Below are 17,383 nucleotides of genomic sequence, written 5' to 3'. Positions count from 1 at the left end.
AATCTCCAGTCCACCCACCAAACCACAACAATACAGCCCACTCCACTGACCCAATTGTCTGCAAATAACCCCAAGTGTGCTCCCAACCCCTGAGGGCTCCGCTCTGGCAGGTAACACACACCCCACACGCCCAGCAGTACTCACTTAACATTTCATCTCCTCCTAGAAACCGAATGCCTCTCATCTGCACACATCAACAATTTAGGTGTTCCATCTTTCTTATCCCACTGTTACCCCTCTAACTTCAACCTTTCATTCTTACAAGAACTAGTGTCAAGAGGTCATTCAACGGTAGAAATTGTGCTATGCAAGTCGAAGACCAATCAATATTACACATGCGACTCTTTTATCCAGACCTCTGTTTTTGCCTTTCAGCACTTTGCATATCGGAGTTTGCAGACCCTTGTAATGAAGAGAAGAAAAACTTCAAGTCCCAGAATGCAAAATGCTGATGGATGAAAATATAGGACTGCCTTTAGGTGTCTCCTATAGCCATGGGTCCACTTGGTGGCTCTGTTGCAGTGTATAGGAGCTTCACCACAGGAGGTCCCTACTGCAGGGCCATCCACCTCACGCTACAAGTAGAATTCAAACTTAAAACCAGGATTGGAGTAGTGTCTACCAAATGGATGGAATGGATAATGTTGGTGTTCAGCACCCATCCTGAAATGTCTGGCAGCTCACCTTGGGGCTAGGGAGCGTTATGCATTAGTTCTTACCTCACGTAACGGACCCTGCTCCAACCCCGCTGACCAGACACACATAAGACACACCTAACTGCTCCATAACACCAGGCCATCACTATGCAGCACCCACACATCACTTACAACTGAAAATCATTTACTCAGATAGTGAAAAGCGTATTTTGATATGTGGAATCCTTTTGGGGCAGTAAATGTAAGCATCTCTCAAAAATGCGGAGCCTCGATCCATGGGGGTGGCAAGGGCGGGCAGCTATATCATTGAGACTATGCTGCACTCACTCACAGCTTGATGCTGACGAGACAGGTTTCTCTGTGTCCTGTAAAAAAGTATTCTGCTGTGGTGTGTGTGGCTGTGTTCATATGGGAGACAACAAAATAGGGCACTAGTTGGACCAGCTCTTAAGTTGTTATGGCACTGAATCTGTAGCAAAGGAGCTATTTGTCAAAAGGCAGAGGTCTGGAGCTATCGCCGAGCACACCTTATTTAGTATGCATGGCAGGAACAGGTCACGTGGAGACCCAGATGGCCAACACACCTATATTACCTCTAACAGGTGAGAGAAAGAAACAGGCCTGAAAGAAGAGACCAAAACACATTGAACATAACCCTCCTGAAAACATCCTGCTGCAGGAGGGGAATGGCTCTCAAACGCTGAACCATTCAGTTCCTCTTGAATTGTTGTGATTTTGTCCTAAAACAAATGTGCCAACTCCTCAAAAAAAGTTAGTGAGGGAGAGATAGACTTCCTAAGCACCACTGGGGATCATAGCTCTCACCTTAACTTTAAAGGTTCTTTTGCTATATTGTAATGACATGGCAGGCGTAGAATGATGGTCTGGAGGGTTGCCAAGAGCAATGACATAGGTTAAGATTCAGTCTAATCCTTCCAGCCTTCACATCTTTTTTTGCCTGAAGAACTGGAACAGGAAGAACATGAGGTACTTTGCAAAGATGGGCAAGGGGAAGTCCCTCGTCTTATATCATTTAAATAGCTTTCATACTCAAATTCATGCTCCTTCTGACTTTCCCACAAATTGTTGAGAAATGTGGTAGTACAGTTCAATTATTTAAGTTAAATAACTTAGCCCATTTTATTGGCATGGCAAATAATGTTTTAGGTCATTTGAAAACATTCATACCTTTTAATTCATTGTCTTGCATCGCCTTGCACGCATAGTTCTTTGCCTGCCAAACCATTACAGAATGGGAAAGACCATATGCAAATCAGGCTTGGTCCCACCCCAAAAGGGGCATTCCAGCCCAAACTGCTAGGTCACATCCCTTCTGCACGAGACCACACGCATCACCAGACATGTTTCAGCCTTGCTGGGCCACTTCAATGCAGAGTATCTTTTGTCTCTAGGCCCAGCAGACATGGTCCCACATATTGGCGTACCCGTCCCACTGGGGTGACAAAGCAAAAACAAGCCTTCAGGCTCCTCCTCATTGGAGTCACTCAGGTACCTATTCATTCCACACCTTAATGCTCTTCTCATTGCAGTCATTGTCATTATAATCCCACCCCCCATGCCATTCTCCATCATGCTCTTCTTCATCCCATTCACCATGCTCATCCTTGCCACATTATTTGATACGTTTCTGCCTCCCAGTCCCTCATGCTTTTCCTCATCACATACCATCATGTTATGATATGATATGGTATGATATGATAAGTCATTTATAACGCACCTGTACACAAGTGTTTCTAGGTGAGACAAGACACGGGAGGACAAGACAAACGATCTTACTAGGCTTTGTGTGATTCAGATTGTGCAAGTGCAAGAACGAGAATTGTGAGAGGAAACGGAGTGCAAGGGTGAGGGGAGGGGAAAACAGAGCAGCAATTCTCTGAGTAAGTGCATCCAGTGCAGCACGGCTCTGGTTAGTGCAAGAACAGGGACTGTAGGGTTACAGTTACAGACCCTAAGTGCATGGTGGGCCCGGAGGCAGTGCAAGGGTGACTGATCAAGAAAGTGCTTGGTACCCAGTGAGACTCTTACGGTATCCAAACAACCAGTGCGTACAGCAGACAGGTAGGTCCGCAGGGGAAGGAGAGAGAGAAAGCAGAGGAGAAGAGGACGGTTTTGAGCTGCTTGCAGAACTTCAGGTAGTACAGCTCTAGTTTGAGAGGGGCAGGGAGGCCATTCCAGAGGGAAGCACCTGCAGAGGAGAGAGATCTACCTCCCACACCTTGCCTGGAGAAGAGTCTAACCCCTAGAGAGTTGAAGGTAGCTGAGAGAAGGGCTCGGGAAGGAAGGTATTTTGGAAGAGAGCGTTGTATTGTGGGCCTGGCATCCAGAAAGTCTTGTGAACAATGCAAATCCTTGCAGCCACCAGGAGCCAGTGGAGAGATTTCAGGCCTGGAGAGTTATGGTGCAAAAGAAGATGCCCTGAAATAACAGGGTATAACTAGGGGCACACACAAAGAACTACCTAGTTCAGTATTTTAATTAAACAAAGTAGGTCATGAACATACATTCGAAACAAATACTTTTGAATTGTTCAATACTTAATGAATAATCAAGCATATGTGTCACTTCCAGGTAAGTGTCGGTCTTTATGCAAGACTCTTTTAATTTCACCAAATAACATATGTATACAGAATTCCTCAACTGTGGGAATGCTTACATAAACATTTCATTCAATTTCTCATGAAAAGTACCAAACATAAAAGTTTGTATTCATAAATAAACAAATAATTTCATTTTCCAACACTTCTAAACATATATGTGTGCATGTGGATCTCCAAATCAACAGACAGGTAATGTTGTTCTATACCTATCTATCTAGCTACTACGCGTTTCGGGCCAATCCGGCCCTTCTTCAGGTAATGGAATATCCAGAGCAATACATTCATTAGGGTTTCCCAACTACAAACTTTGTAAGAAACATTTGTTTGAACCAAAAACAATTTGTGTCTATCAATATACATTCATCATCATAAATAAATCAAAGAGATGCTGTTCTGTTCATCAGCCTTTACTGGGAGCGAGTTTTAGGGCGAGATCCGCCACTTAGGTGTTCTTGACTGCAGTTTCCTTCTTCACAAAAGGACCCTGTGAGAAGACATCATTGTATTACTACCTTCGATAGTATCACCTAGTACAGTCATCATCGGAGTTTGTGTGGGAATAGGCGCAAAAGTATGCGCTGGGTCCCACTCCAAACTCCTAGTTACATAGATTCAAGTGTCATGTTCAACCATTCCAAAAATACTCACTCATAGTATTCTTTTAATCTGCTCCGAAATGATATCTGCAGATTCCCTTGGACTGCCCTGTCTGTAATGAGATACCCGAGTCTCCATTAGTGTGTTTTAGATTAGCCATAAGCGTGTCTCTGGTGACTTGTAAACATAAGAATAGATAGGCATACCTGTGGGACTACGATCCCCTTAGAAATGAAAAAACGACCTCCGTAGGCACAGATGAATCAGTTCTCAATGTTGCCGGAACGACTGCTGCCCGATTCGCCACTCCTACGCTACTGCGCGGCTGCACACGGACTCATTTGTTGGACAAGATCAGCGTGTGAGCCGCGTAAATTTTTCGCCTGGAGGACGTCTTTACAGAGGACACTCCACCTGCCTGACCCTTCTGGGAGGAAGTAGGAGGTGATTTTCTGTCTGTGTGTTTGTCATTAGATTACAACACACCTCCTGTGACTGTGTGCCCTCTATTTGGCTTAAACACACCCCCTGTGACTGTGTGCAGACTATCGCGCCCAAATCTACGCCCTTGATGTTTACAGTTGCATGAAAAGCGCGTGTTAATTTCTGAAACATCTTTTTTCTTTCTATTCATTTAAGGTGTAGGGGTGGCTCCGCCCCTTCCTGCCGCTCGAACGCCCATCTTTTCAACCTTAAATACACCTACCTTGGCGCACTTGCTCCGCGCACTGTGAAGTACAGTCAAGTACTGTTGGCTGTTCGCTGTTCGTAGTGCGTGGTGCACTTTTACACTCAGCTGCATATACATTGCCTTTATTGGCACAGTTTAGCCATCAATACCAAGATATTATCGGTTTGAAAACAGAATCTAGGGCGATCCCCCACTAAGTAAGTTCTGCTAAATACTACGAAGCACTGCAAAAGATTACCTGTTGATCGCGGTACTTGGTTGCACGGTGGCTGGTTACTCTATAGTGGAATATGTTTAGAATCCTTTGTTTAGGCAAATAATTCCACCTGTAATCTTGTTTCTATCTTTAGGAGTACTATTCTTGTGTGTGTGGTAAACACGTATATGCTGACTTCTGGAATCTATACTGGTTGATGTGCCCTTTTTTATGGATACTTCCCCACGTATATTAAGGAATGGGAAAAGAATGAAGGATTCCATTGCAAAGTGTCTATCCAATAAACCACAAAAAGTAAAAATGGAAAGCTCTCACTCTTTAGAGGGAGGGCAGTTGCCTCCTCAAGCTAGTCCCTTGTCGGTCATTGGGAATACTACTGCTATTGCGTCTAGTAAGCCCCTCTACTCTATTGAGACACAAACGCTTTCTCAGTCCCATGTGCCCACATCGGATATAAAAAAGGATGCTCCATTTTCATTAAAAGTGGCAAATGACATGGATTCCAACTTTGATACTTCTCCTGGGGCGCTAGACAAAATCTTAATTCCTATTTCTGATACTTCAATGCTTGCCCCAGGAATCATTGCTGCTTTAGAAAGACGAATTAGTCTCTCATTAGGCCCTTCTACACCTGTTGTGGCTTCCTGGGGTATGCGCGAACAGGTTCACTTTCATCCTACCCCAACGGTTACCTCTTTTGCGTATGTCAATCCTGACACTTTACCTAAAATAACATCTAGTGCTTCTGTGTCAAAGAGTCTGGGCAGCTCTCCAACTCCAGAGCACGACCCCTTGAAGAAACTGTTGCCTGATGATCCGACAAATTTAGTTTCCCCTAGTAAACAATTACCCCAAGAGTCCCCTATACACTCTTTTGCATCCTATCCTCAATTGTCTCCTATTCCCCAAGCAATAAATTCTTCTCAGTTGTCAGAACAGGAACTACATACATTTCCTGTCCTTACACGTATATTAAATCTGTTAGACAAGGGCCATGAACTTACGCACCTTCAGTTGAAAGATATTAAAGATTCTATTATAACCAACTCTCTACGATTGGCCAAAATCGAAGGGTATATACTTGCTCAGGAGGCCTGTCATATCTCCCACAACAATTGCGCAGAACGCAGCGCTGATTTAATAAGGAAGAGTTTGCAACCTACCAGCTTATCTCAAGCTAGTGCCTCTCAAAGCACACAAACCTCAGACGCATCCCTCTTATTGAAGGGCAGACCGACATCCTTCGCAAGTGTTATTACCTCTTCTAAACCTGTTTTGACTGATGCAAACACTCCACAAATTGATCTAATGGAAGTGGTTCATCTCCAACACGAAAGAATTCATCAAATAGAACAACTGCTTCATAACTCCAAGCTATTTTCAGTTGAATTACTTCATACTGACTCATGCATAAAGACAATTCCTGACCCTGTGGAATTTCCCCTACATAGTCCTTCAGCTCTTACCAACTTATTAGACGAAGAAGATGCTCAAGTGAGTGTAGAAACTACCGATAATGTTTCGGATTTCTACCACGTGTCTCGTAGGATGAAAAAATCATACCAACGAGCACTCAAACGCAGAAATAAACGCAAAACGAAGGAAGCTCTTATGACCACAGCGGTCAACACTAATAGGCAGCAGGAGAGTGTGGAAGCGATGCCAACAAGTTCTGTCATCTCGCCCACTTCGTTTGGCTTAGCTAATGACGACCTTCATCTTAATGCTAGTCAACTCAATGAGGAGAGCCTATTTGCTCTTCAATTGAAGTCTAACAAAAAACATCCCAAAAAAACAAAAAAAGCCACTGTTACTTCCTACTTGAATCAAGACAATGAAGTAACAACTGACACAAAAAAAGAACTCTCTATAGCCCCTTGTACAGCAGCTTCATTAGTAAGCAATACTATGCTGCAACCCAATTTGAACTTATTTTTTCCTTCTGTAGAGAACAAAAAAACTTCCTGTAATCTCACTATAAATAAAACTCTAAAAGAAAGTACTCATCTCGTAGATCCACAAACTACGGTTGTGCAAGCAATGGTGCACCAGGCTCATACCTCTTCGAGATCACATGTCAAGGAAACCTCTATCTCACACGACCCTATAGCCTTGACCTCAATTCCAATTTGTGCTTTGCAAAAATCGTTTGCCTTTAAGGCTTCATCGAAACCAGAATTTGTTTCTGCTTTCGAAACTCCGCTTCCAGCTAATCATGAAGTAGCAATGTCTTCTCAGAATTTGGGTGAAGTCAAGAATGAAGAACTGCAATCGTGTACTAAAAATTCTTATTTAATTCCATGTACAATAGATAGTGAGCTATGTTCGTTCAATGACATCCCGGAAGAAACCCAAACTCTAATTGGCTGGTCCAGCAATGTACAAATAAATGGAATAGTACCAATTAATCGGTCATTCTTAATGAATTCTTTATATAAAATTCCGTCATTACGTAATCTAATCTCCTTGGATGTCGAATGGATAAAGCTCCCTTTGGTCAATAATAATAGGATGTTATGCAAAGTTCTGTCTCCTATTATTGCAAAGGTCATTTGGGAACATAAAACAGACCTTTCCTCTTTGGGGCTTAATCTTCAAGCACTTGCAGCGCTAGAAAAAGCGATGCAATTCCTGGAATACATGCCCCCTTTGCCATCTAAAATTAATTCCATAAATGAGAATGCCTCATCCTCCATATCAGAAAATGACAAAATTCTATCTAATTTAGCCCTTTTAACATCGGCTTTAAATGGTCTACTGGGGATTTTGCCGTCAAAAATTTCATCGGACCCAGTACTATCCTCCTCCCTGGTTTCGTCCTCAAAATCCTAATGTAACCAGCTCCACATTCAATCTTGGAATTGTTGTGGCCTCAACAATTTACTTTCCTGGTTCAAAAACACAAGTGTCGACGATTTGCCTTCAATTTTTTTTATTCAAGAAACGATGCACTGTTATGATTTTCAACTAGATGGTTTTACTGCTATACATAATGCTGCATTGCTCCCCTATGTCGGTCGGCCAAGTGGTGGCCTGACCCTCTTACTCAACAACAAGTTGATATTTCATATAATTCAAAGGTTTACCAATCAACTGTGTTTGGCTATAATTGTTGACATTGATTTTTCTGAAAGGAAAAGAGTTTTGCTTATTTGTTTATACTGGAATCCCAACTCTCTGTTGATAGAAGCTGCCCTTCAAATACTAAACGATCTGCTGTTCGATGTATTTTCCATTCACTCAAATATTACAACCATTATCTGTGGTGACTTTAATGCCTTTTTATATGATTTAACAGCCCCATACACGCATAATACATTTTCCAACCACTTTAAGAATGCCCTTTCAAATGGGAAAAAATGGGTACAATTATTGTCACACTGGGATCTTGTTGTGATCCACCCTAAGGTATCTACCTCACTCGCTACATGGCAGAGGGGCAACTCTCATTCCTGTATTGACTACATCGTAGTATCAAATGATCTCATAGGGTTGATCTCTCCAATGACTATGATCTTCCCTGGTCTTGGAGACCACGCCATTTTGCTTTCCACGCTGTCTGCTGAAGTAGTGACCTTTGATAGGTCTCAAACATTAACTTTAATTCACAGCGAGCGTCATCTTCTATCCATCAGATGGAATTCATTTACTTGCCGACAAATAACATTTCTTGTAAATCGTGATTGGTGGTCCTTCTCTGTGAATGATGATAGTAATTATCAAACCCTTTTAACATGGAATTTATGTATGATACACTCACATCTTGTCTACATTGCGAACTCATCACCAACACATTATAACACATCTAATGCAGAAATTATTCTAGCTAAGAGAGTAGCCAAACTAAAATCTGAGAGAAATAGCGCCTTAAGAACTTTGAAAAAGCAACTCTACTCTATGGATACTCTTAGCTATGCGAATGCCAAAAAGACCTTAATGAGGAATCATAAATACAAAATAAATGCATCACGTCATGCTTTCTACTTAACTGGCAATCAAAATATGGTGCAAATTATTTGTAACAAGAATGTCCGAGACATTTGGAAATTGCTCAGAGAAACCAATAACAACTCTGCATCTCTCTTTGAATCTGCCGTAGATGGCAACTCGTGGGTTACATTTTTTACCCATAAGTATCTTTTACCCACACGATTTAAAGAGGTTGATATTAAGACTCTAATTCTTGAAATTCCAGATCTCTGTCCCTGGTCAACTGAAGATATTCTTTATGCGATTTCCAAATTAAAAAGTTCTAAATGTGCAGGCCCTGACGGACTTCCTCCTTGTGTCATCAAAGATGACCCACTTTTTTGGGCATCAATCTTTCTGAAGATTTATCAAACTATCTTTGTATCTAAGAGGCTTCCTCCGTCATGGACATCTTCTGTTATCATTCTCTTACATAAGAAGGGATCTCTAAAAGAACCATTAAATTTTAGACCTATTGCACTATTGGATGTGGCGGCCAAGGTGTTCGCACTGCTTCTCTTAGATGAGGTTGAAAAACATATCACTTTAAATGGCACGCTAAATAAGGCACAAACTGGCTTTAGGAAGAATTTAGGTACACAACTAAATGCCACAATATTAGCTCATCTAACGGCGGGGACACACTCCTCCGCTACCGGTCCTGTTTTCATCGCCTCATTAGATCTTTCATCTGCATTTGATTGCGTGATCCGTAGTATCCTTTGGGAAAAGATGCTGAGGCTAAAATTTCCTCCAGGTTTGGTTGCTCTTATTGCACTACTACACCATCAAACCTCTGTCAGAGTCCGAATCTCCAGTAGTGGACTGCTGACGGATGCTATCTCCACAGCAACTGGAGTGAAACAAGGCTGCAATCTTGCAGCCGTCCTCTTCAATCTCTATCTATCTGATATAGAAGATCTATGGGACTCGCCACAAATCAACCCTGTTCGGTTGGGTAGGCTTAAACTTTCATGGTTAGCATACGCCGACGATGTGCTGTTACTAGACAGCACTCATTCTGGCTTGCAGAAAAAACTGGAAATTTTTAGCCTATTTTGTGTATCAAATAACCTGTCGATAAACTTGGTAAAATCAAACATCCTAGTTTCATCCTCGAAGAAAAAGGTTCGTAAATTTTGTTGGCACATTAACCTAAATCGTATTCAATTGACAACACACACGATATATTTAGGATATAATCTCGCCAACAATTCCTCTGCAACCTTTTGGCACAAAGCACTTTGTGAAAAAATAATTCCTCTACAAAATCAAATGAAAATCATATATAGGAGATACTGTATGTTTTCGTTAGTACCATTACTTGAATTTTATACCAAGAAGGTAGAAGCAATCATTTTATATGGCCTCGACATTTGCCTTTTAGATTTAACTACCTTTTTGAATAAACTGCAAGCTAGACTGTGGAAGACCACTTTAGGATTACCGGCATATCTCCCTAATGCTATACTGAGACATGAACTGGGGATAAACTCTCTCGGAGCGCGACACAATTGGCGCATTCTTAAAATCTTTGCAAAGATGCAGTTTCCATTGACAAACTCTCTTTATGAAGATCTCTATCAAATGTTATACTCGCTTCAGCCTAAATCAATTAAGCTTTTTCAAAAGCGAATATATACTATCTTATCTGGCATAAATATTACCTCTCAAGAACTCGAACATAAATTACTTACTGCACATAAACGTCTTTTCTGGAATGATTGGGCAAGTACATGTGATCAGATTGCAACTTACTCCTCCTTCTCAGAATATGCATCCTTTAGACACGCACAAATTCCACGTCAACCATATCTTCTGCTCTGCCCTAGTGTTGAAATTAGGACAGAGTATATGCGATTTCGTTTAGATTTGGTACATACAAGTACACGCACAAAACATTGGGGAGAAGATACAAATGTTACTGTAAAGACATCTTGCAGATTCTGTAAAAAAACAGACATCCCTGAAACTTTAAAACACCTGTTTTTGTGGTGTCCGTCATTCGAAACAGCAAGAACTTTGAATCTTAAAGCTTTTGCTTCGACTCATTCAGAAGTTGGGAGAGAACTTATATGGTCGTGTTGTATGAGGGGCTCTTGCAACTCTATTGTTATCGCAACTGTTCGCTTAGTGAAAACTATTGAATCTGCACTGCGATTGCTTAACACGCTTTGAAAACGTATGATAGCAGCAATTTAGACATCAGTGGGTAATTTTATGTAACATCATGTCATGTTCAATGTATCGTTTTTATTAGTTCTGTCGTTGCAATGTATTGCCTATTATGTTATGTTACTTGTGTGCTTGTTCTTTTATAAGAATTATGTAATTTTGATCTATATTATAAGAATAGCTTTCTCTCTTCTGTTCAATCTTAGATAGAATGTCATAAGTGTATGAATTATGGGAAGATCTGATTTGTATTTTTTGTAAAGATGCGTTTGCATCAAAAACAAAAATTTTAATAAAAAAAATAAATAAAAAAAAGTTCTCAATGTTGCACTGTAATTTGTGTCGCCAGAGCTGTGATAATGGGCTCCTTGTGGATGAGACGGTTCCTATTAGAAATAATATGGGTCTAAGTTATGGTCCCGCTGAACTCCAGTATTTAGATATGCTAAGTAGCGAACTTGGAAAACAATTCAGGTATAAAGCCTACCTCGCGCGGACGCGCCACATGCAACACGGAGCTTGAGATGCGCCTGGCTGGTGCGCGTGAGCCGCGTTAGTGTTCAGCTGCTTCCTCCGTGGGCGGACAATCTGTCTGAGCTGCTAATTCTCCCGACTACTTTGACCGAGTGGCGGGTACTGTGAGTAAACACTGTACCTTGCTGGTTACTCCCTCTAATCTACGCTGCCACATCTAGTGCGTTACACTTCAGCACCTTGACCTCCATTTTGGGTGAGTATCAAAGCACTCACCCAGAATGGTGTAGATTCTGAAAATCACGTGATACGTTTATGAGGTCACGTGATTTGTATTTACTAGATGTTAAGATTTGAACCATCTATATGAGTCAAAGTACTGACCCAGGAGGGTGCAGATTCTGCAATTTGATCACGTGATGGACATATTATGGTAACGTGGTTAATATTAATTAGATACTGATAATATAACCATCTATATGAATAAAGACCGTGGATGTGCTGATGTCGGCTATATTTCTTTAAAAGTTGATTATAGATCAACTAAGAACCTTTCTTTAATAATGTAATCTACGCGTTTACAGACTGATTGTCGCGTGAACCAGCCAACAGCATGTTTTTTCTAATATTACGCTTCAAGTAGGGAAATGTTAAATGCACATATTATGCTAAATTCCTTACTTTGGACCTAAGTGAAATGATTCAATTGCAGCAACACAAATGTATGTACAACTCTTGCTAATATGTAATAACTTGATTAAACATGCCTCTTGTTCAAAAACACAGTATTATCACATCTCCATAGAAAAGCACCATATCTTAGTTGGCATAAACATTGATGTAACCAATTTCTGCTTCAGTGCTACTATAAGGGTTCTCGGGTGACTCAATAGACAGAACAAGTCCAATATTGACAGGTGACATACCATCTGGTCTTATACGCTTATTCTTATTAACAATAGTACATGAAAACGTCAAAGCCAGGGAGCAAACAGTTTGGTATTAAAGAACAAATTTACAACTTGATTTTCACAGGTAACAAGATAGATCCCAATCTAAATTCATCCCCTGGGGGGACATTGAGTCAAGCTTGTCTATCCAATACACTTCTCCTGTTGTAACAATTTCATTTGATCCCCACTTCTTCTCGGTAAGATCACATGCTCCAGGATTATAAACTTGACTTGTGCAACTGTATGTTTGTATTCTTTAAAGTGCATAGCCACCGGGGATTTAGGTGAAGATTGTCTGATGTTCGATGTGGAGAGATATGGTCCCCGGGGCTTGAGGCCAAGGAAACGTCTTGCAGTCCTGTTCTGGATTAGTTGCAGAGGGCGGACAGTAGAGGAAGGCAGATTGAGAAAGAGGCTGTTGCAGTAGTCCAGCCTAGACAGAACCAGGGCTCTGGGGACAGTGAGCTTCTGTGGGAAAGTGAGAAAGGGAAGAGTCCCTTTGAGGGGTTGCAGCTGGTAGTGGGGATTCCTGGCAACATCTGAGATGTGAGGAGAGAAAGAGAGAGTGTAGTCAAAGATGACACCAAGGTTTTTTTCCTTGCAGGAAGGTGAAGGAAGAGGGTCCATGGTGGGCAGCCAGAGTGATAGAGGGAAAGCACAGGGGACCCGATGAACGGGATCTCTGACTTACTGACATTAAGGCAGAGATCGTTGGAGGAGCACCAATCCTGAATGGTAGATAGAGAGTCAGGAATGAGCAAGAGATGAGAAGAGGCTGACGGGAGCAAAGCTGAGTGTCATCCACATAACACTGAAAGTTAGAGGAGAAGGTAGAGATCAGGTGGGCCAAAGGGGTCAAGTAGAGTTTAAAATCCAAGGTGATAGAAAAGAGCCCTGAGGAACAGCACAGGTAGAGAGAGAAGTAGTGGATGGAAAGGAACCAAGTTGGACCATGGAGGGGTGGTCCAAGAGGAAGGAGGTCAGCCTTTTCAGGATCTGATCCATGATACCCAGTTTCTCATCGAGTCAATTGATCAGGATGGCGTGGTTGACCATGTCGAAAGCAGAGGAAAGATCAAGGAGGATGAGGACATAAGGAATGTTGGAACTAAGGTTATAGAACAGATTTTTACAGATGTTCAGAAGAGCAGTGCCTGTGCCCCTGACAGCTCTGAAACCAGACTGATAGTTTATGGTGACAACCAACAGGCTCAATGTAGACAGTAAGCTGGAATATGGCCAGCTTTTCCAAGAGTTTGCTCAGGAAAGGGTTGATGGAGATGTGGAGATAGTTTGCAGGGCAGGTAGGATTGGCAAACAGCTTCTTGAGAAGGGGGTGCACAAGGGAGTGCTTAATGGGAGAGGGGAAAGTTCCAGCAGCGAAAGTGTGATTACAGAAATTGGCCCAGGCTGGAGCGAGGATGTCAATATGGTCCTTGATGGTTCTGGAGAAGCAGGGGAGCACCTGTTTGGTTTACACTTTCAGGTGTTGTCAGAGAGAAAGAGTAGAAAGGAGGAGGAGAGGGAGAGATGGCCAAAGGTGGGCAGAGAGAGGAAGAGAGAGAGGAAGATAAGATAGGATGTCCTGAGTTTTAGCAGAAAAGTGAGAGGCCAGTGCCATACAGACAGCCTGGGAGGTAACAGGTCAGGTACAGACTGCAACACGATTGACCAGTCCCTTGCAGATTTTAAAGCGTTTGACCATGTTGTTAGAGGCTGCAGAGCCGCAGGCTTGAATGTGTGCTCTATTTTTGGACAGGACAGAGAGTCTGTATTGCCTTTGGAGCAGGCGGCAGGACAGTTTGTCAGTTGATGTGCCAGATGCCCTCCACTTTCTCTCAGCCACCCTGAACTTGCGTTTCAGGATGGCGAGGTCCGAATTATACCAAGAGTTGGGCTTGTAGGTAGGCTTCAGATGGATTCCCATGACAGGGGCAAGGATATCCAGGGTGTTGGAAATAGATAGATGCATATTAGAAAGAGCTGTTTAAGGTTGTGAGTCAGCTGCAGGAGTAGGAGGAGTAGATAAAGTAGAAGCAAAGGTATCCACTGACACACGCTTCATGGGCCGAATGACCGAGAAGGCGGGGGCACTGCTGGGTGTGGCTTTTACTGTGGGATAGAGAGTTTCAGATGAGAGGAGAGTAGAAAGTGGTCAGTCCAAGAGAGCGGAGTGGTGAGAGGGTTAGAGAAAATCCAACGTATGTGCGGCAGAGTGTTTTGGGCCAGAGGGCAGAATGGAAAGCAAGTGTGTCAGAGGTTGCGTAAAAGCCCAGAGGAAGAGAAGTTGAGAAGTAGAGGCAAGGAGAGAAGAGGAGAGGTCGGTCCATTCAGAGATGAAGAGGGTGACCTGGCCTGGTGATCTGTAGATGGTGGCCACAGTTAGAGTGAGGCCAGGAGAGATAGCAAGCCTGCAGACCAGGCATTCAAAGGAGGAATAGGCCTGCACAGAGATGACAGACGTCACCCACTCAGGAAAGATCCGGGCTACTCCACCTCCAGGACAGTTAGACCTGGGTTCGGAGAGGATCTTGTAGCCCACAGGGAGGAGAGTGTGAAAACCTGTGACAGAACTGGCCATAAACCATGTCTCGGTGAGAACAAGGACATCTAGGTCGAGGAGGTGACAGATGTCCGAGGAGTGTTTGACAGCAGAGCGAGCGTTGAGAGTAGCGATGTGGAGCAGGTTGCCACATTTGAAAGACTTCTGTGGAGGGGTACAGGCTTGAGGTACACCCTGCAGAGGTGGAACACGGTGGGCATAGGAGGAAGATGAGGGTGCCAGAGAGGTGGTGGAAGGAGAGGAGAAGGGAGGAAGTTGAAAGGATGCGGGAAACACTTATCAAAAAGGAGGCTTTTGGGCTGAGGGCCCTGAACCAACATGGTGCCATTCAGATAGACATTAATGATGGTCTTGGAGAAGTGGAAGGGGCCAAGAGGACCTCCCACCTAGTGCCACCGTTAATGGGAGAGGAGGAGAGGAGGAGAAAGGGGAGAGAACAGAGACCATTTCAAGGATCCATAGATATAGAGATGGGATGACAAAGAGGATGTCACAGACCGTCTGTCTGGAGGAAGCACTGGTGTAGGTATCAGAGATAGAGAGGCCTGGGTTGGAGAACAGGATGTCTCTCTTGAACTTCTTCCTTCCAGACTTAGCTCGCGGGCTATGGTAAGAGATAGAGTAGCAGTTAGAGAAGATGGGAGAGACAGAGAGCTCAACAGGGAGTGCAAAGGAGGTAGGTGGAGGAGAAGGGATGAGATAAGAGAGAGAGAGAGAGAGAGAGAGATGCACAGCTCTGTGGCACATAACTCAGAATGCTTAGGAGGAGGAGGAGGGGTCCCAGGGTCACAACACAGCCAAAAAAGGAGGGGAACAAGTAACTCACAACCATGAGTGGAATGCTTACCTGGGGGGCATCTATGTGGGAGCCTAGAGAGAACCAGCAACAATGCCACAGTTACCGGAATGCGAAAACACCTAAATTTGACTTTCCCAGAAGGGGGAAAAAAGGCATGTTTTTGAGCACAGCACAATACAACACACCCAGATTCGACTTTCCTAGAAGGGGTAAAAGGCTAGGTCTTTGAGCACAGCACAATACAACACACCCAGATTTGACTTTTCTACCAGGGGGAAAGGGATAGGTTTTTGAGCACAACACAATACAACACACCCAGATTTGATTTACCTGATCAGTCACCGCAGAATGATGACTGCAGGCTATGTCCTACCACAGCGGCCATCGACAGACACCACTGGAGCTGTCTTTAAACTCTAGTCCTTGGCCGAGGGGGTTGCCACGGCAGGGGGTGCCTTGGGTGGCCAATTTAAAGGCCTTGACAACCAATGGGAGCAAGGTGGAAGGGGGGAGGGGAGAGGCCATCAAACAAGGAAGCAACCGGGACAAAGGGAAGGGGTAGGGGGAAGCAGGTACATACGTGCTGCGGTGTGAGAATAAAACCTTTACAAATGCATAACTTACTGTGCCACAGAGGACCTGTCCTCACCCCAGCACCGGAGAGGTTGCCGTTGACATTGGTGTTGCCTGATGATGCTGGGGATGGCCTGTGGGGATGGAGGGATAAAACATGTTGGTGCCTGCTTACCTGTTGTCTGAGCAGCGATTCAGGCCCTGAGTCCTCCTGGTCCAAACAGGCCCAAACAGGAATTGCCATTTTCTTTATCGGCCCTTCGCTTCATACGCCTGTGTGAGAGACACCCTTGATCTAAGAGTTAAGCACAGAAAAGAAGAGGCAGGGCTAAGAAGGTGGGTGGTGCCTAGACCAGGTGACCTATATCCACTTGTACCTGCTCAACAACTGCAAAGAAAAAGAGGCTGAATGTCTGCTTAAGTAGGGAAAAAGCACGGCAAACCAGGAAGGCACAAACAGTTTAAAGTGATTGGCAGGTGGGCAGGGCTTAGAGCAGGTGACCTAGATCCAGTTGCATCTGCTCACTAACTACAGAGAAAAAGAGGCCACTTATCATAGGGGATTGCTTTGCACTATGCTCCAAACCCTGCCAAGCCAACTGAGATGGCCACTTTGTCCAGACCAATAACTCTTTTCACCTATTGTGGCCCACTGCCTACCAGTATCCTTTTTTGACTAGGCAGTAAATTGTGAGCTAGGGGCCTTAAGCTGGGTCTGAGACATGTCTTGAACCTAAGTACTTGATTCATGGCCAATAGGTGCAGCAGTTTATATTGCTGTGTTCTCCTTCAGTTTGTGGGCTATACTATACTCAGCAGAATATTCCCTCACCCACTGTAAGATCTTGAGTCTGCTTTTTATAGAATTGTGCCCTTTTTATCAGGAACACAATGTCCAGTCTATCAGAAAATGTGTACAAATGTGCGCATTGAACATGGGCATAAGTGTATGAAGTTTCATGCTTCTATCAAAAATACATTTTGTGTAATATCACTTTTTCCACTGCTTCTTCCTAGAACATGTCACATAGTTCTGGCGCCTTTTAAAATGTGCAGCCAGAATTTAGATTCACAATGAGTTATTTTGGTATTTTT

This window comes from Ambystoma mexicanum, chromosome 6p, assembly GCF_040938575.1.
Source record: "Ambystoma mexicanum isolate Mex_15411 chromosome 6p, UKY_AmexF1_1, whole genome shotgun sequence".
Lineage (NCBI taxonomy): Eukaryota > Metazoa > Chordata > Amphibia > Caudata > Ambystomatidae > Ambystoma > Ambystoma mexicanum.
The sequence above is the reverse complement of the archived record's forward strand: the minus strand, read 5'-3'. Positions refer to the sequence as shown.